The sequence below is a fragment of the Plectrocnemia conspersa genome, unplaced genomic scaffold (assembly GCF_051122295.1).
Source record: "Plectrocnemia conspersa isolate PC_06_02 unplaced genomic scaffold, ASM5112229v1 ptg000013l, whole genome shotgun sequence".
Lineage (NCBI taxonomy): Eukaryota > Metazoa > Arthropoda > Insecta > Trichoptera > Polycentropodidae > Plectrocnemia > Plectrocnemia conspersa.
Window position 1 is genome coordinate 10,251,745 of NW_028277177.1, and position 17,962 is coordinate 10,269,706.

Sequence of the window (17,962 nt, forward strand, 5' to 3'; positions counted from 1 at the left end):
TAACCTAATGTTTATTAGATTGATTTCTATACCATATATTATAATAGCTATGTTGCTATTTTACGTAAAAACAACCTAGTTTACGTGTTTCAAAAAATGTATTATATGATATATCATACATATATAGTACATGTTTTACTATACTTACGATACATGCTTTAAAGCCTATTCTATCCGTATTTTATCACAAAAATAATAATTTATCGACATTGTTCACTCAGTTCCCACATTTTCTCTGAAACCGGTTGTTGTTATTTTGAAAGATGATATTGAAAAATATTCTTTACTTATACATGTGGAATACATGCTTTGTTATTTCCTTTAGTGTGCACAAATGCGTTGTTATATACATACTTTTGTTAACATGGTTCAGATCTAATATATTTTCACTGTCAAGGGGTTGTAATAAATTCGACACCTGGTGTGCTTTAGCGATGTCTTAGGGTAACTCTCCATTTTTTAATGTATAATGTAACTTTTAAATTAGCTTAATTTTTTTTTATGAATTTGCTGCTTTTGTAGACCCCTAACTTTCGCGCTTCGGTGTAGTATACTATAGTGTACATGTAAAAAATAGTGATATAAAATTTAAAAAAAAATTAACAAGTCTTAACAATTATTGTAATAATTTGCTGGAAACGAGTAATGTATTGGACATCACAATTATTATGTAAAAGCAAAAATGGAATGTACCAAATATTTGCTTACAAAAATCAAACTGGAAACATTTGTACGCAAACATTACATTAGTAAATTGATTACCTATTTTGTTGGCAAAATATTTATTTTTGTTACTTCTTAAAATAACTTATGTATTGTAATTATTATATTTTTATTATGTGAATATATTGCGAAAGAATACTTTAAATATGGACATTTTATTCGACATTTTTTTAGATATATTCACATAATAATACGATATGTACACCCGGTGTACATCATAGTTAAAAAAGGTTAAGCGACTTATTTCTTCAGAACGTATTGTTTATAAAGAATGCTCGGTATACAGTCTGTGTCCAGTACTTATTGTTGACGATCAGGCATTGAATATTGGGTTAACTGGATCTTGTAAGGATGAAGCCATATACTTTATTTAATATTCGCAATGCTTTCATGAACGCCGAATTTTTGAAAACATAATGAAATCAATAAATTCAGATTTTACTTTACGTTAGAGCAACAATATTATTTTCACTTATTGCACTTCGTTGACGTGGTAGAGTTAGTTAATGAACCAGTGACTTTGATTTTTTCTACTAAACGACGAATTGTGTGTTGGTAGAAAAAATAACATTAATCGAAGTGTTTCTTTATTTTTCGTTGTAACTTCATAGGCGCAAGCCCAATGCGTTACAATGAGGTAAACACAATCAAAACACACAAGTCGTGAAAGACCCGACTCAAACAACGTCTGTAAATCAGTCACTTATATTATTTATTAAAATTATAACTACAGCTTATAACCATTATATGGCAGCTTATTAATAATATAATTTTTATAAATAAATATTTAAGTTTGCTGCGGGACCCGAATCCGCGGACTACACTATACCAGCCTTTTTTATAATTCGTATATGATAAATATAATTTTTTATAATTAATAATATTTCCTATAATTCGTTGCTACTTTACCATGTAACTTATTGTTTTTCCCTTCTAGCTTGCTTGCCTTTCGTTAATTCGTAAAATGCGACTGAACGGGTTCGTTTGTTTAAAAACGGTTATATTTTGAATTAAACTTCACGGAACTTTTTAATAAAATTTAATAATATAAAACATTATTATTATTAGAAACTATCGACCATAAAACTATCAACGGTTTAATGGTGTGTATTATGTTTTAGAATATTGTACCGATAGATTGAATCTCGATCGCAAGAAACGCGGTACCGCGTATCGGGCGCCCTCGGCCTCGCTCGGCACCGTTCGGCTTGTGTTAAGTTAGTAGGTGGGCAACCGCGGTGGTGTTGTCATGTGCCCCGGTGATGCGACCCGTCGTCGCCGCGATACGACCGTAAACATCGTTCAATTTGTGACAGGATACCTCGACGTGGCGGCGCGACTTCGACGCGTTCCGTTCAACATTTTAGAGTCGTGTCGCCCCCGGACACCTGTAGCCGCTGCGTACCTGTCTGCGCCCCCCCGTCATAACACATTCGTGATATCGCGGCGCCGGCAAACCTCCGTCGGCCATTTTTTATTTAAACAAAAAATGATCCATGTGTATTTTTTCACATGTCAAATATTCGAAATATTGTTATTTCTCCCGTTTGAATTTTAGTTGAATTGACGCATGCGCATTCGTTGTATTTTTGATAAAATATAGTGACCTGTCAGAACTGTTTTTGTTGCACAAACCATGTTTGAATTTATAGTTGAATTGACGCATGCGCGTACTCGGTAAAAGCGCGCCATTATCTTATCGTGTCGTGTTTTTTTGTGAATATATATAATACACCGACAGTACTTACATGATAAGAATGAATATTTGTATTTAAATTGCACATAATATCTACCCACAAGTTTTATTGCACCAGAACGGTAAATACTTGTTTACGTATGCACATATTCATTGTCATACTGCAATAGAAAGTATTCATTTATGAATAGATACATGCAGGAAGGGCATGAGTTTTTATTATTATTAATAAAACGGTGTCAATAAATGAATACATATGTATTTGAATTTATAAACGCCATTTTAAAATTTAAAGCATCGTTTTTGTTTTACTTTTAAATCTATAATTTTATAATTTATATTTTTATCTATGAATTTTATAAGATAAGTTACTAATCAAATATTGCAAAATAGCAATCGTCATAATCAATCAGTTTTGTGTTTTTATTTTTAACGTAGCTACGATTATTTTTATATTTGTATTAGATATTTTAAAACGAGAAATTAAGTTTAGTTGATCAAAAATTCGGCAGTTATTACGTCTTCATAAACGGTTGTATCTCATATATAATATGTACATACGCCTAGCTAAATTATAATATTATATAAACTTCAAAAAAGTAAAAAAAAGGGTACTTTACTGTTATCGAGTGGCAAATTTATTCTAAAATATATGTATTCCTTTTGTTTATATATAATCTTATATTTATTTATATATTATACAATTATATATTCTAAAATTAATTGTTGTTTTTGACTTTCGTTAAGCTAATTCGTTTAATTTGCCCCCCGATAAAGAGATATATTTAATACAAACATAATGTATATGTATCAAATATATTTTTTTAAATTAATATGTGATTGTATGTCAGTGTTTATGTTTTTTTACGGTATTCAACACGATACTTTTCTCTCTCATTTCTTTTACCGACGTTTTATCTTCCAATGTTGGGGTCATCATTCTGGGCGTAGTCTTCGACTCGATTGTGACTTAATATTTTTTAGTTATTTCATTGTTGAGGGCACAACGATGTTGTCTCTTTTGAAACGTTCACTATAAGCTAAGTACTGTGTTAGACTGCAATTGTATTTAGTTAAACATTGTTAAGGGGAAAATTGAATCCACTGCCGCGTAGTGCAAAATTTTTGGATATTCTACTTTTGAATTCCATTTTAAAGTTAGGTTATTTTTCGCATAAACAGCTATTTCTTCGAAAGGAAATGCCACGTGTTTTGCCTTAAATTTTTATTTCTGTTTTGGATAATGGACGCAGTGTGTATTTAAACATAATTTTCTATTTAACATTTCATTTAAGGGAAATAACAGATCACTTGTAAAATATTTTAAATTTTCTATTGTTTCTTTACAAAAAAATGCTAATATAATTCAAGCTGCTTCGTTTCTATTTTTTCTGTGGTGTCTTAAGCAAGTGCTTATGTTGTTCAACACATTCGTCCCGGGCTACGCATTTGAGTATCTTTTGGATACCTAATTGCAGAAGCGGGTCTTTAAGTAAATAGTAAAAAAAAACAATTTAAGGCTTCCTAACGTATATCATCATTCAATTTTAATGGACTAATTATCAAAAAATTACTCGGCGCGATTTGTTAATATAAATAAAACATTTTGACTCAGGGGTAGTTTAGTCTCCTTGTGATAGACAAAGAAACTGCATTGATTTTTTATTGTAGTATTTTTATGGACCAACTTAAAAGCGTACAAAAGAAATACTTGCCCAAATTTTGATGTCACTATAATATTTTTAAAAATATAGTTTTTTTTTCTCTCATTTAGGGTGAAAAAACTGATTTAAATAAATATTTACGTGTCTCAAATTGCTTCGACTATGAATTTACTTTTTATTTACTGTATTCTGATTCTGAACCTTATATGTCAGTATTTAATGTTGTCACGCGTATCTTTATCACTATTATTGTAAAGAATATGATGATAGTAAAAAACAAGCACACATTAATTTTATCTATAAAAATATGATCCCAAGCAAAACGAACAAGGAAGAAATATTCCAATTTAAGATTTAGGAGCCGGAATTCGCGATTCGAATTCGATTAAAATCTTACGAACCGCTCTACATACGAACTTTTCGAGATATGCACTTTTTTCATATCGCATTTTGCCCTCTATATACTATCCGAAGGGTTTTTGTTGTTACTGTGTCGCATTTATCTGAAATACGACGCACGTTACACTTACATATTTGCTTTTTGTAATGAGAAATTGGGTTTCGAGATACGAACCACAGTCGTAAACTAAGTAAAAGTTCGTAAATCGAGACCACAGTAAAATTTTAATTTACAGTTTCGATCAATAAATATTAAAATGCTGTTATTAGCTATTTAAATACTCAAAACGTTTTCATTTTCTTTTAAAAAAACATTCAGTGATTAATTTCTTTCATATCGATCAGCTTCGATCACAATACATTACAGCTCCGCGGTGAATAAATACAACGGTGAAATGGAAACGTCTCGACGGAAACGGAAACTGGGTTACAGCAATATCACACAATGAAGAAAATTCTCTTTGTCTAGATCGCGGACGAATGTGGTATTATAATATGTAGAAAAGATATTGCGAATATTTTTCTATGAGATTCGAAAAGAGCACTTTCGACTCTCACACGGCGTGATTTATTCGCGTGCGCGAATTTTCGACGTCAAATCTGAGTCATTCTGTGTTATTTCTATGATTGTGGAATTCCGAGTTAAATATTGCTGAAATATGTTATTTTTAATGTAAAGGCCCGGACAAGACTGACGTGTCACATATAAAATTATCAATTTGTATTATACGTTGACATGTACACAATATAATGCAATAAATTTAACAGATTGACTCACTTTGACAGATATTCTGGCCGAGTCGACAAACAGACGTTTACTGTTTACGTCACATTGTTTATCATTATATTTTTATTGCGACTTATACTCATCAATATTTGCATACTTAACATATTGGGCAATCTTCCCAATTAATCATATTTTTTATTATATATAATTAGATTTATAAAAATGGATGTTGGATGATTCTTTTTGATATAAGTGTTTCCAAAGCAGCTGTAAGTTATTAAAAAATAATACATTTAAACAAAAAAATATATTATATTTGGTTCTAATGTGTAGTTCAATGAAATCTGTTATGAAGCTTTTCTCTTCTCAAGCCTTTTATCTTGAATTGATGTGCGTCTGAAAAGGAACTAAAAATAAGGTCAATTATGTTGAAATAAATTGACCGAAATCTACATAAAATACTTTGTTGAAAGATACTTTTGTGACGTATAAAAAAATGTTTTATTGACAAATTAATACAAATACTAATATCAATATACACATACGCATGAATGTACCTATATACTACTGTGCCTGGATTATACTGCTTTTCATTTTATAAGCTCATAAAATCTCACTTAAGGCTTATGGTATAAGATAGGCATTCTAACAGAGACTCACGAATTTTGACTTCTGTCCGACCTGAGTTGGATTATTAAGTATCCACAAGTTACTGGTTTACGCAACCTCGGCTGCATGCCCATAAAACCCACGCAACCTCTCTCTCTCAATGCACTAAGTCCGTAGTGAGTAAACCCGCCACCGTTTGCCGTTACCAAATTTAGTTAAAAAGCGTTACGTTGCATTATGAGGCGCACGAATGACTGATTTTTGCGTGGCTTTGCTGCAATACCGACTAACTAAAACCACGACCTCAAAATGTATGCATGTGTGGTTTTTAAATAATTTTGATTATCCACACACGTGGTCGATCATCGTAATTATAGATACATATGTAAGCAGTTGTTTCGATGCCTGAGAACGACTGTAATGATATTATAGACTGAATATAGAGGTAAATAGTGTTCATTATTTGCCGGGAACAAACAACGTACGTGATGGCTAAAAATTGACGATATTCAGATGAGATAATGATGGAAATGATCGACGAGCTCGTGTGGCGGTTGTTTACCTCTAAACACATGATTCAATGTTTGTTATGTGCGGGTTTTTTGTATTTTATTTTAAAATTAGTATTATATATCATTCTTTCTTAAAGTCGATTTTATCTATTTTTTCGCATACCCTTCGTGAACGCTTTCGTTTATGTTATTTTTCATATCTGATATAGATAGTACTTGCTGTGTTTGTTGTTTACTTTTGTCGTTGTCCTTTTAAACTTGGAAAATACTATCTTATGAGTATACTAATGTATTCTTGGAGTACTTTATTGTGTATCGATTTTTTTATTACGTTAGCTAACATAAAAAGATTCACAAAAGCGAAGTCAAATTTTTTTATATGCGTATATACATATATTTGAATGTGTCCATAGCACTATTTTTCGTATATGCCACCCTATACTATCAATAATATATTTTAAATTCTGATCAAGTTACAAATATTGAAATTTAGATAAACTCTGTCTTCAATTTACATAATCGTTTTTTTAAAGTAGCTACCGGTCCGTGGAATCGTTTTTTTTTATATTTAGTTGCTAGTTTAACAAACCGGTAATCGATTAGGCAGGATGTATATTTTTTAGTGTTGGGATTTGTCGTATTATCTACAATTCCACTCAGTATTATGTGTTGATTTTCCTATTATCAACACTAATAGTCTAATTTAAATTTGCGCATATGCGGCGATAATTGAATACAAATGCTTTATTGTAGCCCATGTTACTATGTCATAATACGTCACGTTATTTATTGTCGATTGTGAAAATGTCAGGCCAGGAACGGATTGTGCACCGGCTCCTGTTCCCCATGGTCGCAGCCTTGGCTTTTGTCTTGTTTCGCGATTGCGAAATCTCTTGTCATTTTTTTCTGTTTTTTCGCCGCGGGGCGAAAGTGCTGATCGGAAAAATTGCCGTCATTAGTCATCCTTCGGTCACGGTGACGCAAGTTGACCGGTGACCATGCTCTCGCCGAAATGATGTCAGATTTTCGCCGAGAATCGCGTGTTGCATTGTGCTGGTAACTACGACAACGATGTGACGATGATAATGCACGGCGTCATGATGCGGCGGTTGTGTGTGGTCCTAAAATGGGCAGATTGAAGCTTGTTATCTGTTTGTTCTAATGGGGTTCGTTGATGTAAATGTAAAGTGTATTTAGATATGTTGGTTAAAAGGATCTGTATCTTATAATATATCTGCCTTGGCCAAAATTTTATATATTGATACTTATCTGCATATAATTTTACTAGAACCTGTCGGATAAATGATATTTTCACTAGTTAAATATATATCTACAGGTGAAAATGTATTCCGATGTGATTTTCCTGAAATGCCAGTGAAAATATATTTTCACTAGTAATACACATTAGCTGTAACATAAATAAAGAAGGTGAAGGATAGAGATACGTGTTTTTAGCATCTATTTTCGAAAAAAATAGCATTTTGATGTTACAATTTAGCGTTTTGGAGCAAATAAAGTAACAATTTTTAGCATCTATTTAGCGTTTATTATTTTAATTTATTTATTTTAAACATAATTTAATATAAAATATGCAATTCAGTAGTAGAAAACATTAAAAAATAAGTAAATAGATGAGAATTTCTTTATTAATATAAAAGACATTAAAATTTATTAAAATATAGCATAGAACATGTCTCAATGGATGATTCCTTAAGTCTAGTACGACGATCAGTGACAACTAAATTATAAGTGCTAAAGTAGCGTTCTGCATCTACACTGTTTGCAGGACACCAAATTGATTGTATGGCCGCATTACCAAATTCCACATGTTTTATTTTTGTGGCAAGTAAGAGTTGGAGTGTGTCTGTTTTTACTCCACTTTTAATACTAGATACTAAATTATTAAAAAAATGTGAATAACCCTCTAAACATTGGATCGTTGTTAATATCGAAAATAGAGGTAAATTCCTAAATAATAATAGTACTTCGTCGCTTTGGAAATTGCATTTACTTCCAGCTACAGATGGATTGAACAGTTGGTTTAATGATTCATAAAAAAGATTAGTCTCATTTATAGATAAATGAGACTCGAGTTTCAATAGAGCTTTACCGGAAGCTTCCTTGAGCATATTTATTAAATCTTTTTTTGTATTTTCATTACTTTCAAGAAGTAAGTTTTGTGTTTCGATAGGAAAAATGCCACCCATATTGTAATTTAAGGAATCTTTTATCCCCATAATTTCTTCCCACAATAAATGAGAAAAGGGGTACAAAGATCCTTCCAGTTTGTTCATTAAATTGGTAAATTTATCGCATATTTCGCTAACATATTTACATTCAATTTTTAATCTAATTGTATCGGACTCATATAATTCAATGATTTTTTCTTTTGTAACATTTCTTAATTCCGAGCTTTTAAAAAAATTAATTAAGGCATCAAAATAAGTGTCCAAATATCTAACTGATTTGAACCATGATTTCCAGCGAGTTATGACTGGACTTGGAAATAGCACCGCTGGAAGATCTGGGTATGATATTTGCAAAAATGCAATATAATTTGATTTCATTTTTCTGGAATGCAAAAATGCTATTTTTAGTTTACTAATGTATTCATTCAGCAATTTCAATTCTTTCATGAATGTATTTCCCACCAAACTAATTTTGTGAGCCCAGCATTGAAAATGAAGCATTTTATTGCCAATTAAAACATTGAGGCTTTTATAACAAGCTGTCATATATGGCGCTGAATCTGATACAAATCCTACAATATCAGAATACGAAATTTCATACTCTTTAAGAGTATCTACTATTGTTTGCGAGCACGTCGTAGCATTAGCTGTATCTAAAAAATTACATGATGCTAAATACACATTTTGTTCACTTGCAGGTAACACTGTTTTAAATAAAACTGCAAACACACATCGTCCCATTTTATCAGAAGTTTCATCCACTATTATTACAAGAGGTTTGTTTTTTATTTCTTCTAATATTTCTTTCTTCATATCTGCTCCACATATTGGAACATATGTTCTCCGTAAATGATCTGCACACGGTAATTCACCAGATCCCTGGACATATTGACTAAAATATTGTCGCACTGCAGGATGGTCTAACTTTGCTAGCGGTATGTTAGCTTTAAGACACATGCTAACGGTATTTTTTATAAATGCAGATTTTTCTTGCCTTTTGACTACAATGTTTGGAATTGTTGATTGACGAGTATGACTTGTGGAAGGTTTTGAAACTCTTTTTTTATGGCTATTTGATTGTAAATGTTTGGTTAAATTATCTTTCTTTTTCCAATCTAACTGACAATTACAATGCCGGCACATCAAATTATTGTCATCATTTATATAAAAACCATCTTTTTTGTATGCTGCAGCTCTTTCTTTAATATCAACATTTGCTCGACCCATATTGTTGAAACTGAAAAAATACATATAATATTAATATTTAATAAACGTTGTAATAAGTAAAATAAAATAATCTTTGACATGTAAACTCACCAAGAGATTGTGACGAATAATTCATTAATTTGTGGAAGAAAACAGTTCTGAACGTATGCTCGCGTGCATATGTCAACAACACATAACCTCAAAAGATGCGAATGTCAATGTAGCGTCATAGACCACAGACAATAAGTTAAGCAGCTTAACTTATTGTCTGTGGTCTATGACTAGAGTTCGGGCAGACTGACCATAGACATTGAGAATCGATATTTGGAATAATTATTTTGCGATTTTAATTTTTTCACGTCTATTCACATATTTCAACAATTTCGCAACAATTTCGCATATATCACGTTTATCGCTTTTATTTCGCATTTATCGCAAAACGCGATAATCACGTATCTCTACATATCGTGTATTTTGACGATCATTTCTGGCATAGTCACCTCAAGTGCACGTTCCGAATAATGTTCGACTGCGTTTAAACTCATTCACCCAATTGTAAACAGTTTTAAACGCTGGTGCAGATGTGCCATAAACTTCATCCAACTTGACTTTGGTGTTTTGCCTTTCAAATGAAAGTGTAATCACTACATGAAACACATTTTTTTCCATTATTCGAAAATAACAAAGGTTGTTTGCTTCAATCGATTGTAAAAAGAAAAAGACGCGATGGAAATGGCTGACAATTTGACAGATGGTACTTTTCCGAAACAAATTTGTTTCGATACTACTAGCTCTATCTCTTAGATTTTCTAAGAAGTTATTGGTATACCTCGAACCAACTAAATATGATTCTTGACTACAAAAATACGTTAGAAACAGTATATTAAAATCGCTCTTAGATTTAAAGATTTTTTCGTGACATTCAACGAAAATGGCAGAAATTATAAATGTTTTGAAAGCTTTAAAATTAGCTGTCGAAAAACTGTCGACGAGATTACAACTTGTGCTTAATGCAATTTTGAAATTCGAAATCTTATGATAACATTTCAATTCATTCGATGACGACAATCATCATATCGTGTTTACAGTAACAACTCGTAAAACTTTGAAGAAAGTAATAACAACTTTTATCAAAAGACTAAGTAAATAACATGAGCAAAATACGCTACAAATTTTAGAGCTAGTCGAAACGCCATCTGTTGAATTTTCTTGTCTTCTCATCCAGAACCTTCGGAATCCTTATCAATTAAACATAACAATGAAACAATTACACGCAATAACAATTTTATAAATTATGTTTAGTACTTACATATATAAATTTATATATATATAAATGAAATTTATGCTAATGGTTCATAGTGACCGTATAATTTTAGGCAGTACGCACATTCCGCCCCTATGTTTGACTTACGTACGGTAAATCAATGATTGTAAACCGAGAGCTCTCTTTTACAAAACAAATATCGGACGACGTCTACGTAATTATTAGTCTGTCAATATCGCATGGGTTGATTAAATGTTCGACATATTCAGACATATATTATCAATAAATTTCTTAGTATTTTCACACGGAAAATTAGTCTCGATTGCGCGGAAAGACCCAAGACTCATTTTTTCGACATACTAGTTACATTTTTATCGGAATACATAATGTCCATGCTAAAAATCAAAGTCATGGTCTGTGGGTTCTTTCATCTGGCGCCGATTAAAAAAAGGTTCGACTCTCAATGGAGTCTTTACCGTCGACGACGGATCTGCGCCGGTGACAATTGGCGTATTTACCAGGGTCGTGCTGTATCTTCATACCTTCTGACATGTCACGTCGGAAGCCGCCGCCGTTTCATTGTCCGAATTTGCGTCGATCACTCTATTTCCCCCGCGGACGCACGGCTCGGCTGCTCTAACCGCGGAACTAATTCTTAGCCGGAGCGCCCCTCGGGCTGTTACTGTTTTTTGTGCATGGGCTGCCTCATTCTTGGGCTTACGACTCTCGTGTGTCCAGCAGAGCGGGTTCAACGCTTGCCGACGACCCACTGACGAAGTAGTGTCGCAAAAACGGCGACTTCATTCATTCAATGTTGATATCGTTTCCACTGAAGACTGCGTACGACATTGGAAACCTAGTACTCGAGTTATTCTAACTATGATATCTACGACATCGTGAGTGTTTTCCTATTCAAATTCAATGCTCTCTGTCTCATGTTGTATGTATCATAGAAACCTCATAATATGTTGTAGGTGTTTATTGAAAAAAGTTTAAAATTGAAATATAATATAGAAAGCATTCTAAACGTCGATGATATGAAGCAATCGTGCAAAGTAACACTTTAACTTTTCCAAAACGGTATTTTGAATGTCAGTGATACTTTGGAGGGTTCTGAATTCTGATAATTAATAGCCGGTTTAATAACAAGTCCACAAAATTCACCTCCAACCGTTTTCAAGAGTTGGAAAATTTAAAAGATCGGAAAATGAAATGTCTGTTTTTATATATAAATATAATGATGTCATTGTTGGTGAACCATCAAAACGTATAGTTAACTTTGCACCTGACGTTATCGTTAATGGTTATTTTATGATAAGAACACTGTACTACTGCATGCCCTAAAGCTAAACCACAGTATGCGATAAAAGCAGTATCTTTGTCGCTAACAGTTTAGAACAGCAACGTCGCAAATTAAGTACACCGCAGTTTTATAACGCCGAAACGCGAATTTGCTATCACACTTTTTTGTATTCCAGTACCGTTGCTTATTGTTCCAAAATCCAGTCTTCTGAGAATCGGCGAATCGAAAATTACTGCTCTAATGAAACAGTCATGCAAATTGTGTGCTGTAGAAGTCGCGTATGACTAACCAACTCTGATCCGTTAAAGAGGCTCTAACTCGCAGAGTATTATCTTGTCAATTGACCGAATGAAATCGCTGACCTTCATCAAGTCGTTCTTATTAATTCCTCTTTTGTTAATTCTACGCAAACGATTGTAGGAACTGTGCAACATAAATGGTTACATCAGCTGTTGGTTGCATTATTTCGCACGTGATGAATTGCCTCGTCGGCGAAGTGCAACGACTCATCGAGAATTTGCGCTATATAAATAGTGCGATTGCACACATTCACCTGGAGACGAACGTAAACAATCCGCACTCCAGGCACGCGGTTTTCCTGAATCTCTTTCTCTCTCTCCGTTCGATGGGTCTACGCGCTTGTGCGAGGGCGACGCACAGCATCTCAGCTGCGTTCAACACCTTGACCTGCGCCGAGAGAGCACACGGCCATTGTTTCTATTTGCGTGTCCGGCGAAGTTCACAGCACTCTCTTGATCTTTAGATGCGTTTCTCTCTCTATTGTAAATGCGTTAACTACTGTTTTAACCCTTTGATTGCCAAAATGGCAAAAAATGATAAATTATACATATGAGTTGTGGTTTGAATATAATCATGGTTATCTTGTTATCACCTCCGTTATAACCAAAAGACATTCCATACGAGTGGATGTCTTTAGGAAGACACAATCGTGATTTTTTTATGCCATAGCTCGATTTGAATTATTCATTTGCGAGATTAGGAAAATCTAAGAAAACCTAATCTGTGATGATATATCAGAATTAAAACTATATAATAATCATTAATTCCGACATAAATAAATACAAAACATGAATTCTATATGAACCTTTTTTTAAATTTATGTCGTGTTAGAGAGATCGGAATTAAAAAATGAATTATAAATCTGTTGTGCCATAGATTAATAATGCAAGACTAAAACGTGGCACAGCATGTGTGTCATGTCAGATTTCTAGAATACTTTATATATTTCAATTAACATCTAATAACATCTTAAGAGGTTTCTATAGTGCACAAATGAGACAAAGCAAGCATTGAATTTGAAGAGGAAAACACTCAGCTCATGACGACGATATCATAAGTAAAACTACATTTTGCTAAAATAACATCGCGTAATTAATCTATGGTACAACATATTTCTATATTACCATGCAGCGATCCTCAACATTTTAAACATTTTTTTGTTTAAATTGTTGGTTCGCTGATTATTGCGCAAACGAAAATTACGCACAGCTTAATTTCAAACAGCAAAAATTCTGATCATAGATTATCAATATACACTTATATGTATATTTAATAATGTCTGTAAGTATAACAGGTGTTAATACCTATGATTTTAATGTATAAATATTTTACAATTACAGTCGACCTCTCTATAGCGTATAGATTGGGACTTCGTTGTAGGAATAATACGTTATAAGGGGGACTTGAGTACGCTATAGGGAGGGGGGGGGGTTCTGTATATTATTAATTTACATTGGTATGATACACTTTCATTTCCTCTAACTATACAATTTTTTACTCAAAAATAGAGAAAAATATAAATAAATATAAAAATTCAGAATTTTCGCTGTGTGTAATTTTTATTTTAATAATCAATATTCCGATCACCATTTATTTTTCATTTTTTTTATTAATATGCGGTGATCCTTAACCCTTTGCCAGTAGCTGGTATTTTTGAACGTTATTTCGCACTTTGCTAATATGTGGGGGAGCACTTATTTATGCAATAAGTTATTTAAATATTAGTTTAATAAATTAAATTGTTTTTCAACCTTGAATTATACAAAAAAACATATTACAAGGCTCAAAGGTTCATGACACCTTAAGGTGCCGAATACATACTGGAGATTTTCTTGATGACGTCTATAGGTGTCGTCCGCAGTAAAGGGTTAAACATTTGAATATTTTTTTTTGTTTAAATTGTTTTTTCAAATATATTTATTAATTCTTAATATCAGTTGCTGTCAACTGGTGAAGTTTACCCGTGTATCCGCACGACTTGTATTGTGTTAAAGAAAGTCTTATTAACGTATTGATAGATGTCGGATTTATTATCCGACATCTAAATTTATTTATCTAAAATAGTCAGATAAAAAATTCAAACCGAACAAAAATAAGATAACTTATCGAATAGCAATATAAATATAAGAGTGAGATTATATTTAATACAATATTAATAAATTTCGAACTGACGTTGTGTATAATGGGTTGCTTTCATCTATCGCAATAAAACCAATATACGTATTATTGAATCCTGAAGTAAAAGGAAAAATGTATGTGTCGCGTCGATAATTACAATCATATCCATCAAGATAGACCAGTGGTATAAGTTTCACTAATGCATGAAAGACATGTGTTCGAATCCCTTACAGATTTCTTTCGTGTCTGGGAGATCAAAACTATTTATATAATTTTGATCTATCATCACAGATGAGGTTTTCCTATTTTCCTAATATTGTGAATAAATAGCTAAAATAAAATCTATTAACTATATAATTGATAAAATAAATCTCGCTGATTCACTTTGACTTAAGTATAATATCTTACTACTTACTTAGTAGTTGTTGATTGTGTTTACTTCGTTGCAACTAGGGATTCCAATCCCGGGATCCCGAACGATTTTCAATACCCGATGAGTCCCGGGATTATAAAACATAATCCCGAATTTTTCGGATTGGTTGATTTATCAAGCACAATCGAATTATTATTGACAACATCGTTATATTTCGTGTACAAACTTGCGCGAGTTGCACGTGTCATCTGTGAATCTTTGAGGCTGTGAGTCTGAACGTGCTTTTTCAGCAGCAGGCTGCTTAAGAACCAAAATCAGATCAAGGCTAAATGATAAAACACTTGATGCTTTGATGTTACTTCGTGAGTTTTATTCAAAATAATGTTTTAAATTAATTGTGTCTATGAATGTACATAGGTAGGTACATACATTGTCAAAAGTTCATTTTTTTCTACTCAAATAAATATATAAGACCTTCCCTTTTTTATTTTTATTATATTATTTTCTATTTTAAGTCCAAGACTAAAATTATACGTACTTTATACATTGTACGTTATAAAAAACAAATGTAAAAATATATTGTATTATTCATTTTAAATTATTTTTATCGATAAAATAACATGAAAATTATCCCGGGACTGGTCCCGGGATCCCGGGATCGACTAATTGCAATACCGAAATCCCGAGATCAAAATTTTGGCCCGGGATTGGAATCCCTAGTTGCAACGTATTGGGCTAACGCTTGTCATTTTCCAATGGAATATTTACAATAAATAAATATAATTATAAAATAAATGTTACTATATTTGGCCGGTAGTGGGGTATTAATAATGAAAGTGATACTATATTGGTTAATAGACATTTTACTACTAATTTAATTATTTGTAATTATATTCGTTAATTTCAGACATGAAATAAAGGAAACGACACTTTCTCGGCTTATATGGACGCGCCGACACTGGTTTATAGTCTTATTTAACAATATTCCCACAATATCTACCAATAATCAAAATATAAAAATTAGCATGTGAATGACTCATTTAAAATTAAAAAGCTGCCCATTGTACACTAGAAAAAAAATCAAATTTTTTGTAAAAATCGTGGTGGTACAATTAAAGTTGTTTAGCGAGCAATCTTATTTTTTTAATAATAAAACATGGTTTATAATCGTGTATAAAATAGCAATGATAATAGCAGCATGCTTATTTATAGTTTAGATAACAATATTGCATTTTCAATTGAACCTGCCGCAAACCATTCATTGATAACTCTAATCTTTGGACTAATAGTCTCTATCTTTGATGCATATATTGACCATCAAAATCTCTATCTGTCTTTGAAAGAATTTTTATTTTGTAAACACTCTAGGCGGCGGTAGTGTTTGTTCTTTTGTGTATCACTTTAAAGATTAGATAGAATGATGTGTGTAAATCAATCAAAATCATACGTTTATAACTGCTTCTCTAAAACACACTATGTTCGGGAGCACGTTTTGGGTTAATTATAGCATTCGGCGTCATACTGTGTGTTTATATATAGGTTATCACACCGGCAGTGAAAATTTTATGTGTACATTAACGAACTAACTTATTAGGGGTGTTTATATAATATAACATTCAGTGCACGTAAATATACACAATGTTTGTAACATTAGATAACTAATTGTTATGTGTAGTTAAAATAATAATAATAATGTTAGTAAATATAAACAAATTTAATTATGTTTATTTTAAATATACTTGATTATAATGAATATATATGTTGTATGTAGTATTATGTATTTGTTATGACTTAAAGTAAAATTATTGTATGTATATCGAAACTCGCTCTAGGAAAACTTAAGAAACCTGATTAATAAATAGACAACCTACCGCACACAGTGTCTCATCATGCAATGGCCGTTAAAGTGATGTTCGTGCATTTTCTTTTTATGCTGTTTTCAACTTCATAAACATTTTCTTTTAAAATTATTAACAAGTACACAATAGAATGGCAAATATTTGCATAGTACGCGAATAAATATTAACTCCCGAGTATTCGCGAGTTTGTTTAGAGCTAGTTTAATTTAAAACTAGATAACGGTTTTTGCTGATGGTAAGGCTTTTAATAATTATATACTCTATTCTAAAACGATTGATCCTCTTATTTATCTTTCATATGCAACTATAATTACCACTTTTTAAAATTTATTACGTATCTTCTACATTATTTTTTTGATGTATCTGGACAATCCAAGAAAAACTTGATGAAATAAAAAAAAAACTATATCTCTTGGCGGTTGTTCGCGCACAGGCTCGTACAGACGAAAGGCGCCGTAATTTTAGACCTCGCAATGTCTTCTTGCTTATTCACTTAAAATGATAGGCGATGCGCATGGAAAATGCATTTAAAAATAAATAAAAATTAGATATAATTATAATTAAAAAATATGGCAATATCGATAGCGATAAACGGCCTGTCGCTATCACCATGCAAGTATATCACAGCCTTCATTGTGATAAGGACAAGCGAATCTGTCCCTATCTCCACGTGCATAGAACACTATCTTATTTTGTTTATTAAGTTAATTAGATGTATTTATATAGAATATATCATCCCGTTTGTGATTCGATATACTGAGCATTTCTTGTGTATACCAAAACACCTTTATTGCAACACGCACGGAATTGCCCTCCAACTCATAGCTCAAAAGGGCCATCGGGTAAATTGCGAAAGTTTCGACAGTTGCGTGTCGTTCGTCATCACGGTCGTTAAGTGGAAACGGTGATACTATGCGACCAACAACATTATTTTTCCGCGATAGGAGTAATTCCGTCAGCGACATGTTTCCTGTGTTCGCTCAGTGAGGCGGCACTCTAGACCGCGATGATGACCTATGC

General features: G+C 32.4%; 1 protein-coding gene and 2 long non-coding RNA genes across 18 annotated transcripts in view; 2 read left to right on the forward strand and 1 right to left on the reverse strand.

Moving 5' to 3' along the window:
* shot (dystonin-like protein short stop) overlaps positions 1-17,962 on the forward strand; it is a 189,480-nt gene that overhangs the window by 47,434 nt on the left and 124,084 nt on the right. For 5 of the 16 annotated variants that reach the window (XM_088201341.1, XM_088201369.1, XM_088201370.1 and 2 more), the window contains exon 1: positions 1,934-2,014. The exons of 8 other annotated variants lie outside the window; for them this stretch is intronic. The gene's annotated coding sequence lies outside the window, so the exon portion shown is untranslated. Of the gene's footprint in view, positions 1-1,933; positions 2,015-17,962 lie in introns of those variants that run through there. 3 more of the 16 variants (XM_088201338.1, XM_088201366.1, XM_088201371.1) reach the window with 1 other exon arrangement.
* LOC148227250 (uncharacterized) lies at positions 8,763-10,191 on the reverse strand. The gene is made up of 2 exons (XR_015812039.1): positions 9,837-10,191; positions 8,763-9,756 (listed from the first exon to the last, which is right to left on the reverse strand). It is a non-coding gene; the product is annotated as an uncharacterized LOC148227250 (long non-coding RNA).
* Positions 10,187-16,103, forward strand: LOC148227251 (uncharacterized). The gene is made up of 3 exons (XR_015812040.1): positions 10,187-14,048; positions 14,419-15,152; positions 15,804-16,103. It is a non-coding gene; the product is annotated as an uncharacterized LOC148227251 (long non-coding RNA).